Here is a 25457-nt window from a genome sequence, read left to right as displayed (position 1 = left end):
ACACTTCAACTCTACAGACCCAGCTACAGACCAATGACAACACATGGCCTGCAAAGAGAAACACAGTACAGACCCAGCTACAGACCAATGACAACACATGGCCTGTACACTTCAACTCTACAGACCCAGCTACAGAACAATGACAACACATGGCCTGCAAAGAGAAACACAGTACAGACCCAGCTACAGACCAATGACAACACATGGCCTGCAAAGAGAAACACAGTACAGACCAAGCTGCAGACCAATGACAACACATGGCCTGTACACTTCAACTCTACAGACCCAGCTACAGACCAATGACAACACATGGCCTGTACACTTCAACTCTACAGACCCAGCTACAGACCAATGACAACACATGGCCTGTACACTTCAACTCTACAGACCCAGCTACGGACCAATGACAACACATGGCCTGTACACTTCAACTCTACAGACCCAGCTACAGACTAATGACAACACATGGCCTCTACACTTCAACTCTACAGACCCAGCTACAGACCAATGACAACACATGGCCTGCAAAGAGAAACACAGTACAGACCCAGCTACAGACCAATGACAACACATGGCCTGTACACTTCAACTCTACAGACCCAGCTACAGACCAATGACAACACATGGCCTGCAAAGAGAAACACATTACAGACCCAGCTACAGACCAATGACAACACATGGCCTGTACACTTCAACTCTACAGACCCAGCTACAGACCAATGACAACACAAGGCCTGCAAAGAGAAACAGAGTACAGACCCAGCTACTGACCAATGACAACACATGGCCTGCAAAGAGAAACACAGTACAGACCTAGCTACAGACCAATGACGACACATGGCCTGCAAAGAGAAACACAGTACAGACCCCGCTACATACCAATGACAACACATGGCCTGTATACTTCAACTCTACAGACCGAGCTACAGACCAATGACAACACATGGCCTGCAAAGTGAAAAAAAGTACAGACCCAGATACAGACCAATGACAACACATGGCCTGTACACTTCAACTCTACAGACCCAGCTACAGACCAATGACAACACATGGCCTGTAAACCTCAACTCTACAGACCCAGCTAATGACCAATGACATCACATGGCCTGTACACTTCAACTCTACAGACCCAGCTACAGACCAATGACAACACATGGCCTGCAAAGAGAAACACAGTACAGACCCAGCTACAGACCAATGACAACACATGGCCTGCAAAGAGAAACACAGTACAGACCCAGCTACAGACCAATGACAACACATGGCCTGTACACTTCAAAACTACAGACCCAGCTACAGACCAATGACAACACATGGCCTGCAAAGAGAAACACAGTACAGACCCAGCTAGAGACCAATGACAACACATGGCCTGTACACTTCAACTCTACAGACCCAGGTACAGACCAATGACAACACATGGCTTGCAAAGAGAAACACAGTATAGACCCAGCTACAGACCAATGACAACACATGGCCTGTACACTTCAACTCTACAGACCCAGCTACGGACCAATGACAACACATGGCCTACAAAGAGAAACACCGTACAGACCCAGCTACAGACCAATGACAACACATAGCCTGTACACTTCAACTCTACAGACCCAGCTACAGACCAATGACAACACATGGCCTGTACACTTCAACTCTACAGGCCCAGCTACAGACCAATGACAACACATGGCCTGTACACTTCAACTCTACAGACCCAGCTACAGACCAATGACAACACATAGCCTGCAAAGAGAAACACAGTACAGACCCAGCTACAGACCAATGACAACACATGGCCTGCAAAGAGAAACACAGTACAGACCCAGCTACAGACCAATGACAACACATGGCCTGTACACTTCAACTCTACAGACCCAGCTACAGACCAATGACAGCACATGGCCTGCAAAGAGAAACACAGTACAGACCCAGCTACAGACCAATGGCAACACATGGCCTGCAAAGAGAAACACAGTACAGACCCAGCTACAGACCAATGACAACACATGGCCTGCAAAAAGAAACACAGTACAGACCCAGCTACAGACCAATGACAACACATGGCCTGCAAAGAGAAACACAGTATTAACCCAGCTACAGACCAATGACAACACATGGCCTGTACACTTCAACTCTACAGACCCAGCTACAGACCAATGACAACACATGGCCTGCAAAGAGAAGCACAGTACAGACCAATGACAACACATGACCTGTACACTTCAACTCTACAGACCCAGCTACAAACCAATGACAACACATGGCCTGTACACTTCAACTCTACAGACCCAGCTACAGACCAATGACAACACATGGCCTGTACACTTCAACTCTACAGACCCAGCTACAGACCAATGACAACACATGGCCTGCAAAGAGAAACACAGTACAGACCCAGCTACAGACCAATGACAACACATGGCCTGCAAAGAGAAACACAGTACAGACCCAGCTACAGACCAATGACAACACATGGCCTGCAAAGAGAAACACAGTACAGACCCAGCTACAGACCAATGACAACACATGGCCTGTACACTTCAACTCTACAGACCCAGCTACAGACCAATGACAACACATGGCCTGCAAAGAGAAACACAGTACAGACCCAGCTACAGACCAATGACAACACATGGCCTGTACACTTCAACTCTACAGACCCAGCTACAGACCAATGACAACACATGGCCTGTACACTTCAACTCTACAGACCCAGCTACAGACCAATGACAACACATGGCCTGCAAAGAGAAACACAGTACAGACCCAGCTACAGACCAATGACAACACATGGCCTGTACACTTCAACTCTACAGACCCAGTTACAGACCAATGACAACACATGAACTGCAAAGAGAAACACAGTACAGACCCAGCTACAGACCAATGAGAACACATGGCCTGTACACTTCAACTCTACAGACCCAGCTACAGACCAATGACAACACATGGCCTGCAAAGAGAAACACAGTACAGACCCAGCTACAGACCAATGACAACACATGGCCTGTACACTTCAACTCTACAGACCCAGCTACAGACCAATGACAACACATGGCCTGCAAAGAGAAACACAGTACAGACCCAGCTACAGACCAATGACAACACATGGCCTGTACACTTCAACTCTACAGACCCAGCTACAGAACAATGACAACACATGGCCTGCAAAGAGAAACACAGTACAGACCCAGCTACAGACCAATGACAACACATGGCCTGTACACTTCAACTCTACAGACCCAGCTACAAACCAATGACAACACATGGCCTGTACACTTCAACTCTACAGACCCAGCTACAGACCAATGACAACACATGGCCTGTACACTTCAACTCTACAGACCCAGCTACAGACCAATCACAACACATGGCCTGCAAAGAGAAACACAGTACAGACCCAGCTACAGACCAATGACAACACATGGCCTGCAAAGAGAAACACAGTACAGACCCAGCTACAGACCAATGACAACACATGGCCTGCAAAGAGAAACACAGTACAGACCCAGCTACAGACCAATGACAACACATGGCCTGTACACTTCAACTCTACAGACCCAGCTACAGACCAATGACAACACATGGCCTGCAAAGAGAAACACAGTACAGACCCAGCTACAGACCAATGACAACACATGGCCTGTACACTTCAACTCTACAGACCCAGCTACAGACCAATGACAACACATGGCCTGTACACTTCAACTCTACAGACCCAGCTACAGACCAATGACAACACATGGCCTGCAAAGAGAAACACAGTACAGACCCAGCTACAGACCAATGACAACACATGGCCTGTACACTTCAACTCTACAGACCCAGTTACAGACCAATGACAACACATGAACTGCAAAGAGAAACACAGTACAGACCCAGCTACAGACCAATGAGAACACATGGCCTGTACACTTCAACTCTACAGACCCAGCTACAGACCAATGACAACACATGGCCTGCAAATAGAAACACAGTACAGACCCAGCTACAGACCAATGACAACACATGGCCTGTACACTTCAACTCTACAGACCCAGCTACAGACCAATGACAACACATGGCCTGTACACTTCAACTCTACAGACCCAGCTACAGACCAATGACAACACATGGCCTGCAAAGAGAAACACAGTACAGACCCAGCTACAGACCAATGACAACACATGGCCTGCAAAGAGAAACACAGTACAGACCCAGCTACAGACCAATGACAACACATGGCCTGCAAAGAGAAACACAGTACAGACCCAGCTACAGACCAATGACAACACATGGCCTGTACACTTCAACTCTACAGACCCAGCTACAGACCAATGACAACACATGGCCTGCAAAGAGAAACACAGTACAGACCCAGCTACAGACCAATGACAACACATGGCCTGTACACTTCAACTCTACAGACCCAGCTACAGACCAATGACAACACATGGCCTGTACACTTCAACTCTACAGACCCAGCTACAGACCAATGACAACACATGGCCTGCAAAGAGAAACACAGTACAGACCCAGCTACAGACCAATGACAACACATGGCCTGTACACTTCAACTCTACAGACCCAGTTACAGACCAATGACAACACATGAACTGCAAAGAGAAACACAGTACAGACCCAGCTACAGACCAATGAGAACACATGGCCTGTACACTTCAACTCTACAGACCCAGCTACAGACCAATGACAACACATGGCCTGCAAAGAGAAACACAGTACAGACCCAGCTACAGACCAATGACAACACATGGCCTGTACACTTCAACTCTACAGACCCAGCTACAGACCAATGACAACACATGGCCTGCAAAGAGAAACACAGTACAGACCCAGCTACAGACCAATGACAACACATGGCCTGTACACTTCAACTCTACAGACCCAGCTACAGAACAATGACAACACATGGCCTGCAAAGAGAAACACAGTACAGACCCAGCTACAGACCAATGACAACACATGGCCTGTACACTTCAACTCTACAGACCCAGCTACAAACCAATGACAACACATGGCCTGTACACTTCAACTCTACAGACCCAGCTACAGACCAATGACAACACATGGCCTGTACACTTCAACTCTACAGACCCAGCTACAGACCAATCACAACACATGGCCTGCAAAGAGAAACACAGTACAGACCCAGCTACAGACCAATGACAACACATGGCCTGCAAAGAGAAACACAGTACAGACCCAGCTACAGACCAATGACAACACATGGCCTGCAAAGAGAAACACAGTACAGACCCAGCTACAGACCAATGACAACACATGGCCTGTACACTTCAACTCTACAGACCCAGCTACAGACCAATGACAACACATGGCCTGCAAAGAGAAACACAGTACAGACCCAGCTACAGACCAATGACAACACATGGCCTGTACACTTCAACTCTACAGACCCAGCTACAGACCAATGACAACACATGGCCTGTACACTTCAACTCTACAGACCCAGCTACAGACCAATGACAACACATGGCCTGCAAAGAGAAACACAGTACAGACCCAGCTACAGACCAATGACAACACATGGCCTGTACACTTCAACTCTACAGACCCAGTTACAGACCAATGACAACACATGAACTGCAAAGAGAAACACAGTACAGACCCAGCTACAGACCAATGAGAACACATGGCCTGTACACTTCAACTCTACAGACCCAGCTACAGACCAATGACAACACATGGCCTGCAAATAGAAACACAGTACAGACCCAGCTACAGACCAATGACAACACATGGCCTGTACACTTCAACTCTACAGACCCAGCTACAGACCAATGACAACACATGGCCTGCAAAGAGAAACACAGTACAGACCCAGCTACAGACCAATGACAACACATGGCCTGTACACTTCAACTCTACAGACCCAGCTACAGAACAATGACAACACATGGCCTGCAAAGAGAAACACAGTACAGACCCAGCTACAGACCAATGACAACACATGGCCTGCAAAGAGAAACACAGTACAGACCAAGCTACAGACCAATGACAACACATGGCCTGTACACTTCAACTCTACAGACCCAGCTACAGACCAATGACAACACATGGCCTGTACACTTCAACTCTACAGACCCAGCTACAGACCAATGACAACACATGGCCTGTACACTTCAACTCTACAGACCCAGCTACGGACCAATGACAACACATGGCCTGTACACTTCAACTCTACAGACCCAGCTACAGACTAATGACAACACATGGCCTCTACACTTCAATTCTACAGACCCAGCTACAGACCAATGACAACACATGGCCTGCAAAGAGAAACACAGTACAGACCCAGCTACAGACCAATGACAACACATGGCCTGTACACTTCAACTCTACAGACCCAGCTACAGACCAATGACAACACATGGCCTGCAAAGAGAAACACATTACAGACCCAGCTACAGACCAATGACAACACATGGCCTGTACACTTCAACTCTACAGACCCAGCTACAGACCAATGACAACACAAGGCCTGCAAAGAGAAACAGAGTACAGACCCAGCTACTGACCAATGACAACACATGGCCTGCAAAGAGAAACACAGTACAGACCTAGCTACAGACCAATGACGACACATGGCCTGCAAAGAGAAACACAGTACAGACCCCGCTACAGACCAATGACAACACATGGCCTGTATACTTCAACTCTACAGACCGAGCTACAGACCAATGACAACACATGGCCTGCAAAGTGAAAAAAAGTACAGACCCAGATACAGACCAATGACAACACATGGCCTGTACACTTCAACTCTACAGACCCAGCTACAGACCAATGACAACACATGGCCTGTAAACCTCAACTCTACAGACCCAGCTAATGACCAATGACATCACATGGCCTGTACACTTCAACTCTACAGACCCAGCTACAGACCAATGACAACACATGGCCTGCAAAGAGAAACACAGTACAGACCCAGCTACAGACCAATGACAACACATGGCCTGCAAAGAGAAACACAGTACAGACCCAGCTACAGACCAATGACAACACATGGCCTGTACACTTCAAAACTACAGACCCAGCTACAGACCAATGACAACACATGGCCTGCAAAGAGAAACACAGTACAGACCCAGCTAGAGACCAATGACAACACATGGCCTGTACACTTCAACTCTACAGACCCAGGTACAGACCAATGACAACACATGGCTTGCAAAGAGAAACACAGTATAGACCCAGCTACAGACCAATGACAACACATGGCCTGTACACTTCAACTCTACAGACCCAGCTACGGACCAATGACAACACATGGCCTACAAAGAGAAACACCGTACAGACCCAGCTACAGACCAATGACAACACATGGCCTGTACACTTCAACTCTACAGACCCAGCTACAGACCAATGACAACACATGGCCTGTACACTTCAACTCTACAGGCCCAGCTACAGACCAATGACAACACATGGCCTGTACACTTCAACTCTACAGACCCAGCTACAGACCAATGACAACACATAGCCTGCAAAGAGAAACACAGTACAGACCCAGCTACAGACCAATGACAACACATGGCCTGCAAAGAGAAACACAGTACAGACCCAGCTACAGACCAATGACAACACATGGCCTGTACACTTCAACTCTACAGACCCAGCTACAGACCAATGACAGCACATGGCCTGCAAAGAGAAACACAGTACAGACCCAGCTACAGACCAATGGCAACACATGGCCTGCAAAGAGAAACACAGTACAGACCCAGCTACAGACCAATGACAACACATGGCCTGCAAAAAGAAACACAGTACAGACCCAGCTACAGACCAATGACAACACATGGCCTGCAAAGAGAAACACAGTATTAACCCAGCTACAGACCAATGACAACACATGGCCTGTACACTTCAACTCTACAGACCCAGCTACAGACCAATGACAACACATGGCCTGCAAAGAGAAGCACAGTACAGACCAATGACAACACATGACCTGTACACTTCAACTCTACAGACCCAGCTACAAACCAATGACAACACATGGCCTGTACACTTCAACTCTACAGACCCAGCTACAGACCAATGACAACACATGGCCTGTACACTTCAACTCTACAGACCCAGCTACAGACCAATGACAACACATGGCCTGCAAAGAGAAACACAGTACAGACCCAGCTACAGACCAATGACAACACATGGCCTGCAAAGAGAAACACAGTACAGACCCAGCTACAGACCAATGACAACACATGGCCTGCAAAGAGAAACACAGTACAGACCCAGCTACAGACCAATGACAACACATGGCCTGTACACTTCAACTCTACAGACCCAGCTACAGACCAATGACAACACATGGCCTGCAAAGAGAAACACAGTACAGACCCAGCTACAGACCAATGACAACACATGGCCTGTACACTTCAACTCTACAGACCCAGCTACAGACCAATGACAACACATGGCCTGTACACTTCAACTCTACAGACCCAGCTACAGACCAATGACAACACATGGCCTGCAAAGAGAAACACAGTACAGACCCAGCTACAGACCAATGACAACACATGGCCTGTACACTTCAACTCTACAGACCCAGTTACAGACCAATGACAACACATGAACTGCAAAGAGAAACACAGTACAGACCCAGCTACAGACCAATGAGAACACATGGCCTGTACACTTCAACTCTACAGACCCAGCTACAGACCAATGACAACACATGGCCTGCAAAGAGAAACACAGTACAGACCCAGCTACAGACCAATGACAACACATGGCCTGTACACTTCAACTCTACAGACCCAGCTACAGACCAATGACAACACATGGCCTGCAAAGAGAAACACAGTACAGACCCAGCTACAGACCAATGACAACACATGGCCTGTACACTTCAACTCTACAGACCCAGCTACAGAACAATGACAACACATGGCCTGCAAAGAGAAACACAGTACAGACCCAGCTACAGACCAATGACAACACATGGCCTGCAAAGAGAAACACAGTACAGACCAAGCTACAGACCAATGACAACACATGGCCTGTACACTTCAACTCTACAGACCCAGCTACAGACCAATGACAACACATGGCCTGTACACTTCAAATCTACAGACCCAGCTACAGACCAATTACAACACATGGCCTGCAAAGAGAAACACAGTACAGACCCAGCTACAGACCAATGACAACACATGGCCTGCAAAGAGAAACACAGTACAGACCCAGCTACAGTCCAATGACAACACATGGCCTGTATACTCCAACTCTACAGACCCAGCTACAGACCAATGACAATACATGGCCTGCAAAGAGAAACACAGTACAGACCCAGCTACAGACCAATGACAACACATGGCCTGCAAACAGAAACACAGTACAGACCCAGCTACAGACCAATGACAAATCATGGCCTGTACACTTCAACTCTACAGACCCAGCTACAGACCAATGACAACACATGGCCTGCAAAGAGAAACACAGTACAGACCCAGCTACAGACCAATGACAACACATGGCCTGTACACTTCAACTCTACAGGCCCAGCTACAGACCAATGACAACACATGGCCTGCAAAGAGAAACACAGTACAGACCAAGCTACAGACCAATGACAACACATGGCCTGTACACTTCAACTCTACAGACCCAGCTACAGACCAATGACAACACATAGCCTGTACACTTCAACTCTACAGACCCAGCTACAGACCAATGATAACACATGGCCTGTACACTTCAACTCAACAGACCCAGCTACAGACCAATGACAACACATGGCCTGCAAAGAGAAACACAGTACAGACCCAGCTACAGACCAATGACAACACATGGCCTGTACACTTCAACTCTACAGACTCAGGTACATACCAATGACAACACATGGCCTGTACACTTCAACTCTACAGACCCAGCTACAGACAAATGACAACACATGGCCTGCAAAGAGAAACACAGTACAGACCCAGCTACAGACCAATGACAACACATGGCCTGTACACTTCAACTCTACAGACCCAGCTACAGACCAATGACAACACATGGCCTGTACACTTCAACTCTACAGACCCAGCTACAGACCAATGACAACACATGGCCTGCAAAGAGAAACACAGTACAGACCCAGCTACAGAGCAATGACAACACATGGCCTGTACACTTCAACTCTACAGACCCAGCTACAGACCAATGACAACACATGGCCTGTACACTTCAACTCTACAGACCCAGCTACAGACCAATGACAACACATGGCCTGCAAAGAGAAACACAGTACAGACCCAGCTACAGACCAATGACAACACATGGCCTGCAAAGAGAAACACAGTACAGACCCAGCTACAGACCAATGACAACACATGGCCTGTACACTTCAACTCTACAGACCCAGCTACAGACCAATGACAACACATGGCCTGCAAAGAGAAACACAGTACAGACCAAGCTACAGACCAATGACAACACATGGCCTGTACACTTCAACTCTACAGACCCAGCTACAGACCAATGACAACACATGGCCTGTACACTTCAAATCTACAGACCCAGCTACAGACCAATTACAACACATGGCCTGCAAAGAGAAACACAGTACAGACCCAGCTACAGACCAATGACAACACATGGCCTGCAAAGAGAAACACAGTACAGACCCAGCTACAGTCCAATGACAACACATGCTCTGTACACTTCAACTCTACAGACACAGCTACAGACCAATGACAACACATGGCCTGTACACTTCAACTCTACAGACCCAGCTACAGACCAATGACAACACATGGCCTGCAAAGAGAAACACAGTACAGACCCAGCTACACACCAATGACAGCACATGGCCTGTACACTTCAACTCTACAGACCCAGCTACAGACCAATGACAACACATGGCCTGCAAAGCGATACACAGTAAAGACCCAGCTACATACCAATGACAACACATGGCCTGCAAAGAGAAACACAGTACAGACCCAGCTACAGACCAATGACAACACATGGCCTGTATACTCCAACTCTACAGACCCAGCTACAGACCAATGACAATACATGGCCTGCAAAGAGAAACACAGTACAGACCCAGCTACAGACCAATGACAACACATGGCCTGCAAAAAGAAACACAGTACAGACCCAGCTACAGACCAATGACAACACATGGCCTGTACACTTCAACTCTACAGACCCAGCTACAGACCAATGACAGCACATGGCCTGCAAAGAGAAACACAGTACAGACCCAGCTACAGACCAATGACAACACATGGCCTGTACACTTCAACTCTACAGACCCAGCTACAGACCAATGACAACACATGGCCTGCAAAGAGAAACACAGTACAGACCAAGCTACAGACCAATGACAACACATGGCCTGTACACTTCAACTCTACAGACCCAGCTACAGACCAATGGCAACACATGGCCTGCAAAGAGAAACACAGTACAGACCCAGCTACAGACCAATGACAACACATGGCCTGCAAAAAGAAACACAGTACAGACCCAGCTACAGACCAATGACAACACATGGCCTGCAAAAAGAAACACAGTACAGACCCAGCTACAGACCAATGACAACACATGGCCTGTACACTTCAACTCTACAGACCCAGCTACAGACCAATGACAACACATGGCCTGCAAAGAGAAACACAGTACAGACCAATGACAACACATGACCTGTACACTTCAACTCTACAGACCCAGCTACAAACCAATGACAACACATGGCCTGTACACTTCAACTCTACAGACCCAGCTACAGACCAATGACAACACATGGCCTGTACACTTCAACTCTACAGACCCAGCTACAGACCAATGACAACACATAGCCTGTACACTTCAACTCTACAGACCCAGCTACAGACCAATGATAACACATGGCCTGTACACTTCAACTCAACAGACCCAGCTACAGACCAATGACAACACATGGCCTGCAAAGAGAAACACAGTACAGACCCAGCTACAGACCAATGACAACACATGGCCTGTACACTTCAACTCTACAGACTCAGGTACAGACCAATGACAACACATGGCCTGTACACTTCAACTCTACAGACCCAGCTACAGACCAATGACAACACATGGCCTGCAAAGAGAAACACAGTACAGACCCAGCTACAGACCAATGACAACACATGGCCTGTACACTTCAACTCTACAGACCCAGCTACAGACCAATGACAACACATGGCCTGTACACTTCAACTCTACAGACCCAGCTACAGACCAATGACAACACATGGCCTGCAAAGAGAAACACAGTACAGACCCAGCTACATACCAATGACAACACATGGCCTGCAAAGAGAAACACAGTACAGACCCAGCTACAGACCAATGACAACACATGGCCTGTACACTCCAACTCTACAGACCCAGCTACAGACCAATGACAATACATGGCCTGCAAACAGAAACACAGTACAGACTCAGCTACAGACCCATGACAACACATGGCCTGCAAACAGAAACACAGTACAGACCCAGCTACAGACCAATGACAACACATGGCCTATACACTTCAACTCTACAGACCCAGCTACAGATCAATGACAACACATGGCCTGTACACTTCAACTCTACAGACCCAGCTACAGACCAATGACAACACATGGCCTGTACACTTCAACTCTCCAGACCCAGCTACAGACCAATAACAACACATGGCCTGCAAACAGAAACACAGTACAGACCCAGCTACAGACCAATGACAATACATGGCCTGCAAACAGAAACACAGTACAGACCCAGCTACAGACCAATGACAACACATGGCCTGCATAGAGAAACACAGTACAGACCCAGCTACAGACCAATGACAACACATGGCCTGTACACTTCAACTCTACAGACCCAGCTACAGACCAATGACAACACATGGCCTGTACACTTCAACTCTACAGACCCAGCTACAGACCAATGACAACACATGGCCTGTACACTTCAACTCTACAGACCCAGCTACAGACTAATGACAACACATGGCCTCTACACTTCAACTCTACAGACCCGCCTACAGACCAATGACAACACATGGCCTGTAAAGAGAAACACAGTACAGACCCAGCTACAGACCAATGACAACACATGGCCTGTACACTTCAACTCTACAGACCCAGCTACAGACCAATGACAACACATGGCCTGCAAAGAGAAACACAGTACAGACCCAGCTACAGACCAATGACAACACATGGCCTGTACACTTCAACTCTACAGACCCAGCTACAGACCAATGACAACACATGGCCTGCAAAGAGAAACACAGTACAGACCCAGCTACAGACCAATGACAACACATGGCCTGTACACTTCAACTCTACAGACCCAGCTACAGACCAATGACAACACAAGGCCTGCAAAGAGAAACACAGTACATACCCAGCTACAGACCAATGACAACACATGGCCTGCATAGAGAAACACAGTACAGACCCAGCTACAGACCAATGACGACACATGGCCTGCAAAGTGAAACACAGTACAGACCCAGCTACAGACCAATGACAACACATGGCCTGTACACTTCAACTCTACAGACCCAGCTACAGACCAATAACAACACATGGCCTGCAAAGAGAAACACAGTACAGACCCAGCTACAGACCAATGACAACACATGGCCTGTACACTTCAACTCTACAGGCCCAGCTACAGACCAATGACAACACATGGCCTGCAAAGAGAAACACAGTACAGACCCAGCTACAGACCAATGACAACACATGGCCTGTACACTTCAACGTTACAGACCCAGCTACAGACGAATGACAACACATGGCCTGCACAGAGAAACACAGTACAGACCCAGCTACAGACCAATGACAACACATGGCCTGTACACTTCAACTCTACAGACCCAGCTACAGACCATTGACAACACATGGCCTGTACACTTCAACTCTACAGACCAAGCTACAGGCCAATGACAACACATGGCCTGCAAAGAGAAACACAGTACAGACCCAGCTACAGACCAATGACAACACATGGCATGTACACTTCAACTCTACAGACCCAGCTACAGACCAATGACAACACATGGCCTGCAAAGAGAAGCACAGTACAGACCCAGCTACAGACCAATGACAACACATGGCCTGTACACTTCAACTCTACAGACTCAGCTACAGACCAATGACAACACATGGCCTGCAAAGAGAAACACAGTACAGATCCAGCTACAGACCAATGACAACACATGGCCTGTACACTTCAACTCTACAGACCCAGCTACAGACCAATGACAACACATGGCCTGCAAAGAGAAACACAGTACAGACCCAGCTACATACCAATGACAACACATGGCCTGCAAAGAGAAACACAGTACAGACCCAGCTGCAGACCAATGACAACACATGTCCTGTACACTCCAACTCTACAGACCCAGCTACACACCAATGACAATACATGGCCTGCAAACAGAAACACAGTACAGACCCAGCTACAGACCAATGACAACACATGGCCTGCAAACAGAAACACAGTACAGACCCAGCTACAGACCAATGACAACACATGGCCTGTACACTTCAACTCTACAGACCCAGCTACAGACCAATGACAACACATGGCCTGCAAACAGAAACACAGTACAGAACCAGCTACAGACCAATGACAACACATGGCCTGCAAACAGAAACACAGTACAGACCCAGCTACAGACCAATGACAACACATGGCCTATACACTTCAACTCTACAGACCCAGCTACAGATCAATGACAACACATGGCCTGTACACTTCAACTCTACAGACCCAGCTACAGACCAATGACAACACATGGCCTGTACACTTCAACTCTACAGACCCAGCTACAGACCAATGACAACACATGGCCTGCAAACAGAAACATAGTACAGACCCAGCTACAGACCAATGACAACACATGGCCTGCAAACAGAAACACAGTACAGACCCAGCTACAGACCAATGACAACACATGGCCTGCAAACAGAAACACAGTACAGACCCAGCTACAGACCAATGACAACACATGGCCTGTACACTTCAACTCTACAGACCCAGCTACAGACCAATGACAACACATGGCCTGCAAAGATAAACACAGTACAGACCCAGATACAGACCAATGACAACACATGGCCTGCAAAGAGAAACACAGTACAGACCAAGCTACAGACCAATGACAACACATGGCCTGTACACTTCAACTCTACAGACCCAGCTACAGACCAATGACAACACATGGCCTGTACATTTCAACTCTACAGACCCAGCTACAGACCAATGACAACACATGGCCTGCAAAGAGAAACACAGTACAGACCCAGCTACAGACCAATGACAACACATGGCCTGCAAAGAGAAACACAGTACAGACCCAGCTACAGACCAATGACAACACATGGCCTGCAAAGAGAAACACAGTACAGACCCAGCTACAGACCAATGACAACACATGGCCTGTACACTTCAACTCTACAGACCCAGCTACAGACCAATGACAACACATGGCCTGCAAAGAGAAACACAGTACAGACCCAGCTACAGACCAATGACAACACATGGCCTGTACACTTCAACTCTACAGACCCAGCTACAGACTAATGACAACACATGGCCTGTACACTTCAACTCTACAGACCCAGCTACAGACCAATGACAACACATGGCCTGTACACTTCAACTCTACAGACCCAGCTACAGACCAATGACAACACATGGCCTGCAAAGAGAAACACAGTACAGACCCAGCTACAGACCAATGACAACACATGGCCTGTACACTTCAACTCTACAGACCCAGCTACAGAACAATGACAACACATGGCCTGCAAAGAGAAACACAGTACAGACCCAGCTACAGACCAATGACAACACATGGCCTGCAAAGAGAAACACAGTACAGACCAAGCTACAGACCAATGACAACACATGGCCTGTACACTTCAACTCTACAGACCCAGCTACAGACCAATGACAACACATGGCCTGTACACTTCAACTCTACAGACCCAGCTACAGACCAATGACAACACATGGCCTGTACACTTCAACTCTACAGACCCAGCTACGGACCAATGACAACACATGGCCTGTACACTTCAACTCTACAGACCCAGCTACAGACTAATGACAACACATGGCCTCTACACTTCAATTCTACAGACCCAGCTACAGACCAATGACAACACATGGCCTGCAAAGAGAAACACAGTACAGACCCAGCTACAGACCAATGACAACACATGGCCTGTACACTTCAACTCTACAGACCCAGCTACAGACCAATGACAACACATGGCCTGCAAAGAGAAACACATTACAGACCCAGCTACAGACCAATGACAACACATGGCCTGTACACTTCAACTCTACAGACCCAGCTACAGACCAATGACAACACAAGGCCTGCAAAGAGAAACAGAGTACAGACCCAGCTACTGACCAATGACAACACATGGCCTGCAAAGAGAAACACAGTACAGACCTAGCTACAGACCAATGACGACACATGGCCTGCAAAGAGAAACACAGTACAGACCCCGCTACAGACCAATGACAACACATGGCCTGTATACTTCAACTCTACAGACCGAGCTACAGACCAATGACAACACATGGCCTGCAAAGTGAAAAAAAGTACAGACCCAGATACAGACCAATGACAACACATGGCCTGTACACTTCAACTCTACAGACCCAGCTACAGACCAATGACAACACATGGCCTGTAAACCTCAACTCTACAGACCCAGCTAATGACCAATGACATCACATGGCCTGTACACTTCAACTCTACAGACCCAGCTACAGACCAATGACAACACATGGCCTGCAAAGAGAAACACAGTACAGACCCAGCTACAGACCAATGACAACACATGGCCTGCAAAGAGAAACACAGTACAGACCCAGCTACAGACCAATGACAACACATGGCCTGTACACTTCAAAACTACAGACCCAGCTACAGACCAATGACAACACATGGCCTGCAAAGAGAAACACAGTACAGACCCAGCTAGAGACCAATGACAACACATGGCCTGTACACTTCAACTCTACAGACCCAGGTACAGACCAATGACAACACATGGCTTGCAAAGAGAAACACAGTATAGACCCAGCTACAGACCAATGACAACACATGGCCTGTACACTTCAACTCTACAGACCCAGCTACGGACCAATGACAACACATGGCCTACAAAGAGAAACACCGTACAGACCCAGCTACAGACCAATGACAACACATGGCCTGTACACTTCAACTCTACAGACCCAGCTACAGACCAATGACAACACATGGCCTGTACACTTCAACTCTACAGGCCCAGCTACAGACCAATGACAACACATGGCCTGTACACTTCAACTCTACAGACCCAGCTACAGACCAATGACAACACATAGCCTGCAAAGAGAAACACAGTACAGACCCAGCTACAGACCAATGACAACACATGGCCTGCAAAGAGAAACACAGTACAGACCCAGCTACAGACCAATGACAACACATGGCCTGTACACTTCAACTCTACAGACCCAGCTACAGACCAATGACAGCACATGGCCTGCAAAGAGAAACACAGTACAGACCCAGCTACAGACCAATGGCAACACATGGCCTGCAAAGAGAAACACAGTACAGACCCAGCTACAGACCAATGACAACACATGGCCTGCAAAAAGAAACACAGTACAGACCCAGCTACAGACCAATGACAACACATGGCCTGCAAAGAGAAACACAGTATTAACCCAGCTACAGACCAATGACAACACATGGCCTGTACACTTCAACTCTACAGACCCAGCTACAGACCAATGACAACACATGGCCTGCAAAGAGAAGCACAGTACAGACCAATGACAACACATGACCTGTACACTTCAACTCTACAGACCCAGCTACAAACCAATGACAACACATGGCCTGTACACTTCAACTCTACAGACCCAGCTACAGACCAATGACAACACATGGCCTGTACACTTCAACTCTACAGACCCAGCTACAGACCAATGACAACACATGGCCTGCAAAGAGAAACACAGTACAGACCCAGCTACAGACCAATGACAACACATGGCCTGCAAAGAGAAACACAGTACAGACCCAGCTACAGACCAATGACAACACATGGCCTGCAAAGAGAAACACAGTACAGACCCAGCTACAGACCAATGACAACACATGGCCTGTACACTTCAACTCTACAGACCCAGCTACAGACCAATGACAACACATGGCCTGCAAAGAGAAACACAGTACAGACCCAGCTACAGACCAATGACAACACATGGCCTGTACACTTCAACTCTACAGACCCAGCTACAGACCAATGACAACACATGGCCTGTACACTTCAACTCTACAGACCCAGCTACAGACCAATGACAACACATGGCCTGCAAAGAGAAACACAGTACAGACCCAGCTACAGACCAATGACAACACATGGCCTGTACACTTCAACTCTACAGACCCAGTTACAGACCAATGACAACACATGAACTGCAAAGAGAAACACAGTACAGACCCAGCTACAGACCAATGAGAACACATGGCCTGTACACTTCAACTCTACAGACCCAGCTACAGACCAATGACAACACATGGCCTGCAAAGAGAAACACAGTACAGACCCAGCTACAGACCAATGACAACACATGGCCTGTACACTTCAACTCTACAGACCCAGCTACAGACCAATGACAACACATGGCCTGCAAAGAGAAACACAGTACAGACCCAGCTACAGACCAATGACAACACATGGCCTGTACACTTCAACTCTACAGACCCAGCTACAGAACAATGACAACACATGGCCTGCAAAGAGAAACACAGTACAGACCCAGCTACAGACCAATGACAACACATGGCCTGCAAAGAGAAACACAGTACAGACCAAGCTACAGACCAATGACAACACATGGCCTGTACACTTCAACTCTACAGACCCAGCTACAGACCAATGACAACACATGGCCTGTACACTTCAAATCTACAGACCCAGCTACAGACCAATTACAACACATGGCCTGCAAAGAGAAACACAGTACAGACCCAGCTACAGACCAATGACAACACATGGCCTGCAAAGAGAAACACAGTACAGACCCAGCTACAGTCCAATGACAACACATGGCCTGTATACTCCAACTCTACAGACCCAGCTACAGACCAATGACAATACATGGCCTGCAAAGAGAAACACAGTACAGACCCAGCTACAGACCAATGACAACACATGGCCTGCAAACAGAAACACAGTACAGACCCAGCTACAGACCAATGACAAATCATGGCCTGTACACTTCAACTCTACAGACCCAGCTACAGACCAATGACAACACATGGCCTGCAAAGAGAAACACAGTACAGACCCAGCTACAGACCAATGACAACACATGGCCTGTACACTTCAACTCTACAGGCCCAGCTACAGACCAATGACAACACATGGCCTGCAAAGAGAAACACAGTACAGACCAAGCTACAGACCAATGACAACACATGGCCTGTACACTTCAACTCTACAGACCCAGCTACAGACCAATGACAACACATAGCCTGTACACTTCAACTCTACAGACCCAGCTACAGACCAATGATAACACATGGCCTGTACACTTCAACTCAACAGACCCAGCTACAGACCAATGACAACACATGGCCTGCAAAGAGAAACACAGTACAGACCCAGCTACAGACCAATGACAACACATGGCCTGTACACTTCAACTCTACAGACTCAGGTACATACCAATGACAACACATGGCCTGTACACTTCAACTCTACAGACCCAGCTACAGACAAATGACAACACATGGCCTGCAAAGAGAAACACAGTACAGACCCAGCTACAGACCAATGACAACACATGGCCTGTACACTTCAACTCTACAGACCCAGCTACAGACCAATGACAACACATGGCCTGTACACTTCAACTCTACAGACCCAGCTACAGACCAATGACAACACATGGCCTGCAAAGAGAAACACAGTACAGACCCAGCTACAGAGCAATGACAACACATGGCCTGTACACTTCAACTCTACAGACCCAGCTACAGACCAATGACAACACATGGCCTGTACACTTCAACTCTACAGACCCAGCTACAGACCAATGACAACACATGGCCTGCAAAGAGAAACACAGTACAGACCCAGCTACAGACCAATGACAACACATGGCCTGCAAAGAGAAACACAGTACAGACCCAGCTACAGACCAATGACAACACATGGCCTGTACACTTCAACTCTACAGACCCAGCTACAGACCAATGACAACACATGGCCTGCAAAGAGAAACACAGTACAGACCAAGCTACAGACCAATGACAACACATGGCCTGTACACTTCAACTCTACAGACCCAGCTACAGACCAATGACAACACATGGCCTGTACACTTCAAATCTACAGACCCAGCTACAGACCAATTACAACACATGGCCTGCAAAGAGAAACACAGTACAGACCCAGCTACAGACCAATGACAACACATGGCCTGCAAAGAGAAACACAGTACAGACCCAGCTACAGTCCAATGACAACACATGCTCTGTACACTTCAACTCTACAGACACAGCTACAGACCAATGACAACACATGGCCTGTACACTTCAACTCTACAGACCCAGCTACAGACCAATGACAACACATGGCCTGCAAAGAGAAACACAGTACAGACCCAGCTACACACCAATGACAGCACATGGCCTGTACACTTCAACTCTACAGACCCAGCTACAGACCAATGACAACACATGGCCTGCAAAGCGATACACAGTAAAGACCCAGCTACATACCAATGACAACACATGGCCTGCAAAGAGAAACACAGTACAGACCCAGCTACAGACCAATGACAACACATGGCCTGTATACTCCAACTCTACAGACCCAGCTACAGACCAATGACAATACATGGCCTGCAAAGAGAAACACAGTACAGACCCAGCTACAGACCAATGACAACACATGGCCTGCAAAAAGAAACACAGTACAGACCCAGCTACAGACCAATGACAACACATGGCCTGTACACTTCAACTCTACAGACCCAGCTACAGACCAATGACAGCACATGGCCTGCAAAGAGAAACACAGTACAGACCCAGCTACAGACCAATGACAACACATGGCCTGTACACTTCAACTCTACAGACCCAGCTACAGACCAATGACAACACATGGCCTGCAAAGAGAAACACAGTACAGACCAAGCTACAGACCAATGACAACACATGGCCTGTACACTTCAACTCTACAGACCCAGCTACAGACCAATGGCAACACATGGCCTGCAAAGAGAAACACAGTACAGACCCAGCTACAGACCAATGACAACACATGGCCTGCAAAAAGAAACACAGTACAGACCCAGCTACAGACCAATGACAACACATGGCCTGCAAAAAGAAACACAGTACAGACCCAGCTACAGACCAATGACAACACATGGCCTGTACACTTCAACTCTACAGACCCAGCTACAGACCAATGACAACACATGGCCTGCAAAGAGAAACACAGTACAGACCAATGACAACACATGACCTGTACACTTCAACTCTACAGACCCAGCTACAAACCAATGACAACACATGGCCTGTACACTTCAACTCTACAGACCCAGCTACAGACCAATGACAACACATGGCCTGTACACTTCAACTCTACAGACCCAGCTACAGACCAATGACAACACATAGCCTGTACACTTCAACTCTACAGACCCAGCTACAGACCAATGATAACACATGGCCTGTACACTTCAACTCAACAGACCCAGCTACAGACCAATGACAACACATGGCCTGCAAAGAGAAACACAGTACAGACCCAGCTACACACCAATGACAACACATGGCCTGTACACTTCAACTCTACAGACTCAGGTACAGACCAATGACAACACATGGCCTGTACACTTCAACTCTACAGACCCAGCTACAGACCAATGACAACACATGGCCTGCAAAGAGAAACACAGTACAGACCCAGCTACAGACCAATGACAACACATGGCCTGTACACTTCAACTCTACAGACCCAGCTACAGACCAATGACAACACATGGCCTGTACACTTCAACTCTACAGACCCAGCTACAGACCAATGACAACACATGGCCTGCAAAGAGAAACACAGTACAGACCCAGCTACATACCAATGACAACACATGGCCTGCAAAGAGAAACACAGTACAGACCCAGCTACAGACCAATGACAACACATGGCCTGTACACTCCAACTCTACAGACCCAGCTACAGACCAATGACAATACATGGCCTGCAAACAGAAACACAGTACAGACTCAGCTACAGACCCATGACAACACATGGCCTGCAAACAGAAACACAGTACAGACCCAGCTACAGACCAATGACAACACATGGCCTATACACTTCAACTCTACAGACCCAGCTACAGATCAATGACAACACATGGCCTGTACACTTCAACTCTACAGACCCAGCTACAGACCAATGACAACACATGGCCTGTACACTTCAACTCTCCAGACCCAGCTACAGACCAATAACAACACATGGCCTGCAAACAGAAACACAGTACAGACCCAGCTACAGACCAATGACAATACATGGCCTGCAAACAGAAACACAGTACAGACCCAGCTACAGACCAATGACAACACATGGCCTGCATAGAGAAACACAGTACAGACCCAGCTACAGACCAATGACAACACATGGCCTGTACACTTCAACTCTACAGACCCAGCTACAGACCAATGACAACACATGGCCTGTACACTTCAACTCTACAGACCCAGCTACAGACCAATGACAACACATGGCCTGTACACTTCAACTCTACAGACCCAGCTACAGACTAATGACAACACATGGCCTCTACACTTCAACTCTACAGACCCGCCTACAGACCAATGACAACACATGGCCTGTAAAGAGAAACACAGTACAGACCCAGCTACAGACCAATGACAACACATGGCCTGTACACTTCAACTCTACAGACCCAGCTACAGACCAATGACAACACATGGCCTGCAAAGAGAAACACAGTACAGACCCAGCTACAGACCAATGACAACACATGGCCTGTACACTTCAACTCTACAGACCCAGCTACAGACCAATGACAACACATGGCCTGCAAAGAGAAACACAGTACAGACCCAGCTACAGACCAATGACAACACATGGCCTGTACACTTCAACTCTACAGACCCAGCTACAGACCAATGACAACACAAGGCCTGCAAAGAGAAACACAGTACATACCCAGCTACAGACCAATGACAACACATGGCCTGCATAGAGAAACACAGTACAGACCCAGCTACAGACCAATGACGACACATGGCCTGCAAAGTGAAACACAGTACAGACCCAGCTACAGACCAATGACAACACATGGCCTGTACACTTCAACTCTACAGACCCAGCTACAGACCAATAACAACACATGGCCTGCAAAGAGAAACACAGTACAGACCCAGCTACAGACCAATGACAACACATGGCCTGTACACTTCAACTCTACAGGCCCAGCTACAGACCAATGACAACACATGGCCTGCAAAGAGAAACACAGTACAGACCCAGCTACAGACCAATGACAACACATGGCCTGTACACTTCAACGTTACAGACCCAGCTACAGACGAATGACAACACATGGCCTGCACAGAGAAACACAGTACAGACCCAGCTACAGACCAATGACAACACATGGCCTGTACACTTCAACTCTACAGACCCAGCTACAGACCATTGACAACACATGGCCTGTACACTTCAACTCTACAGACCAAGCTACAGGCCAATGACAACACATGGCCTGCAAAGAGAAACACAGTACAGACCCAGCTACAGACCAATGACAACACATGGCATGTACACTTCAACTCTACAGACCCAGCTACAGACCAATGACAACACATGGCCTGCAAAGAGAAGCACAGTACAGACCCAGCTACAGACCAATGACAACACATGGCCTGTACACTTCAACTCTACAGACTCAGCTACAGACCAATGACAACACATGGCCTGCAAAGAGAAACACAGTACAGATCCAGCTACAGACCAATGACAACACATGGCCTGTACACTTCAACTCTACAGACCCAGCTACAGACCAATGACAACACATGGCCTGCAAAGAGAAACACAGTACAGACCCAGCTACATACCAATGACAACACATGGCCTGCAAAGAGAAACACAGTACAGACCCAGCTGCAGACCAATGACAACACATGTCCTGTACACTCCAACTCTACAGACCCAGCTACACACCAATGACAATACATGGCCTGCAAACAGAAACACAGTACAGACCCAGCTACAGACCAATGACAACACATGGCCTGCAAACAGAAACACAGTACAGACCCAGCTACAGACCAATGACAACACATGGCCTGTACACTTCAACTCTACAGACCCAGCTACAGACCAATGACAACACATGGCCTGCAAACAGAAACACAGTACAGAACCAGCTACAGACCAATGACAACACATGGCCTGCAAACAGAAACACAGTACAGACCCAGCTACAGACCAATGACAACACATGGCCTATACACTTCAACTCTACAGACCCAGCTACAGATCAATGACAACACATGGCCTGTACACTTCAACTCTACAGACCCAGCTACAGACCAATGACAACACATGGCCTGTACACTTCAACTCTACAGACCCAGCTACAGACCAATGACAACACATGGCCTGCAAACAGAAACATAGTACAGACCCATCTACAGACCAATGACAACACATGGCCTGCAAACAGAAACACAGTACAGACCCAGCTACAGACCAATGACAACACATGGCCTGCAAACAGAAACACAGTACAGACCCAGCTACAGACCAATGACAACACATGGCCTGTACACTTCAACTCTACAGACCCAGCTACAGACCAATGACAACACATGGCCTGCAAAGATAAACACAGTACAGACCCAGATACAGACCAATGACAACACATGGCCTGCAAAGAGAAACACAGTACAGACCAAGCTACAGACCAATGACAACACATGGCCTGTACACTTCAACTCTACAGACCCAGCTACAGACCAATGACAACACATGGCCTGTACATTTCAACTCTACAGACCCAGCTACAGACCAATGACAACACATGGCCTGCAAAGAGAAACACAGTACAGACCCAGCTACAGACCAATGACAACACATGGCCTGCAAAGAGAAACACAGTACAGACCCAGCTACAGACCAATGACAACACATGGCCTGCAAAGAGAAACACAGTACAGACCCAGCTACAGACCAATGACAACACATGGCCTGTACACTTCAACTCTACAGACCCAGCTACAGACCAATGACAACACATGGCCTGCAAAGAGAAACACAGTACAGACCCAGCTACAGACCAATGACAACACATGGCCTGTACACTTCAACTCTACAGACCCAGCTACAGAC

This window comes from Lissotriton vulgaris, chromosome 11 (genome assembly GCF_964263255.1).
Source record: "Lissotriton vulgaris chromosome 11, aLisVul1.2, whole genome shotgun sequence".
NCBI classification, from domain to species: domain Eukaryota; kingdom Metazoa; phylum Chordata; class Amphibia; order Caudata; family Salamandridae; genus Lissotriton; species Lissotriton vulgaris.
The sequence above is the reverse complement of the archived record's forward strand: the minus strand, read 5'-3'. Positions refer to the sequence as shown.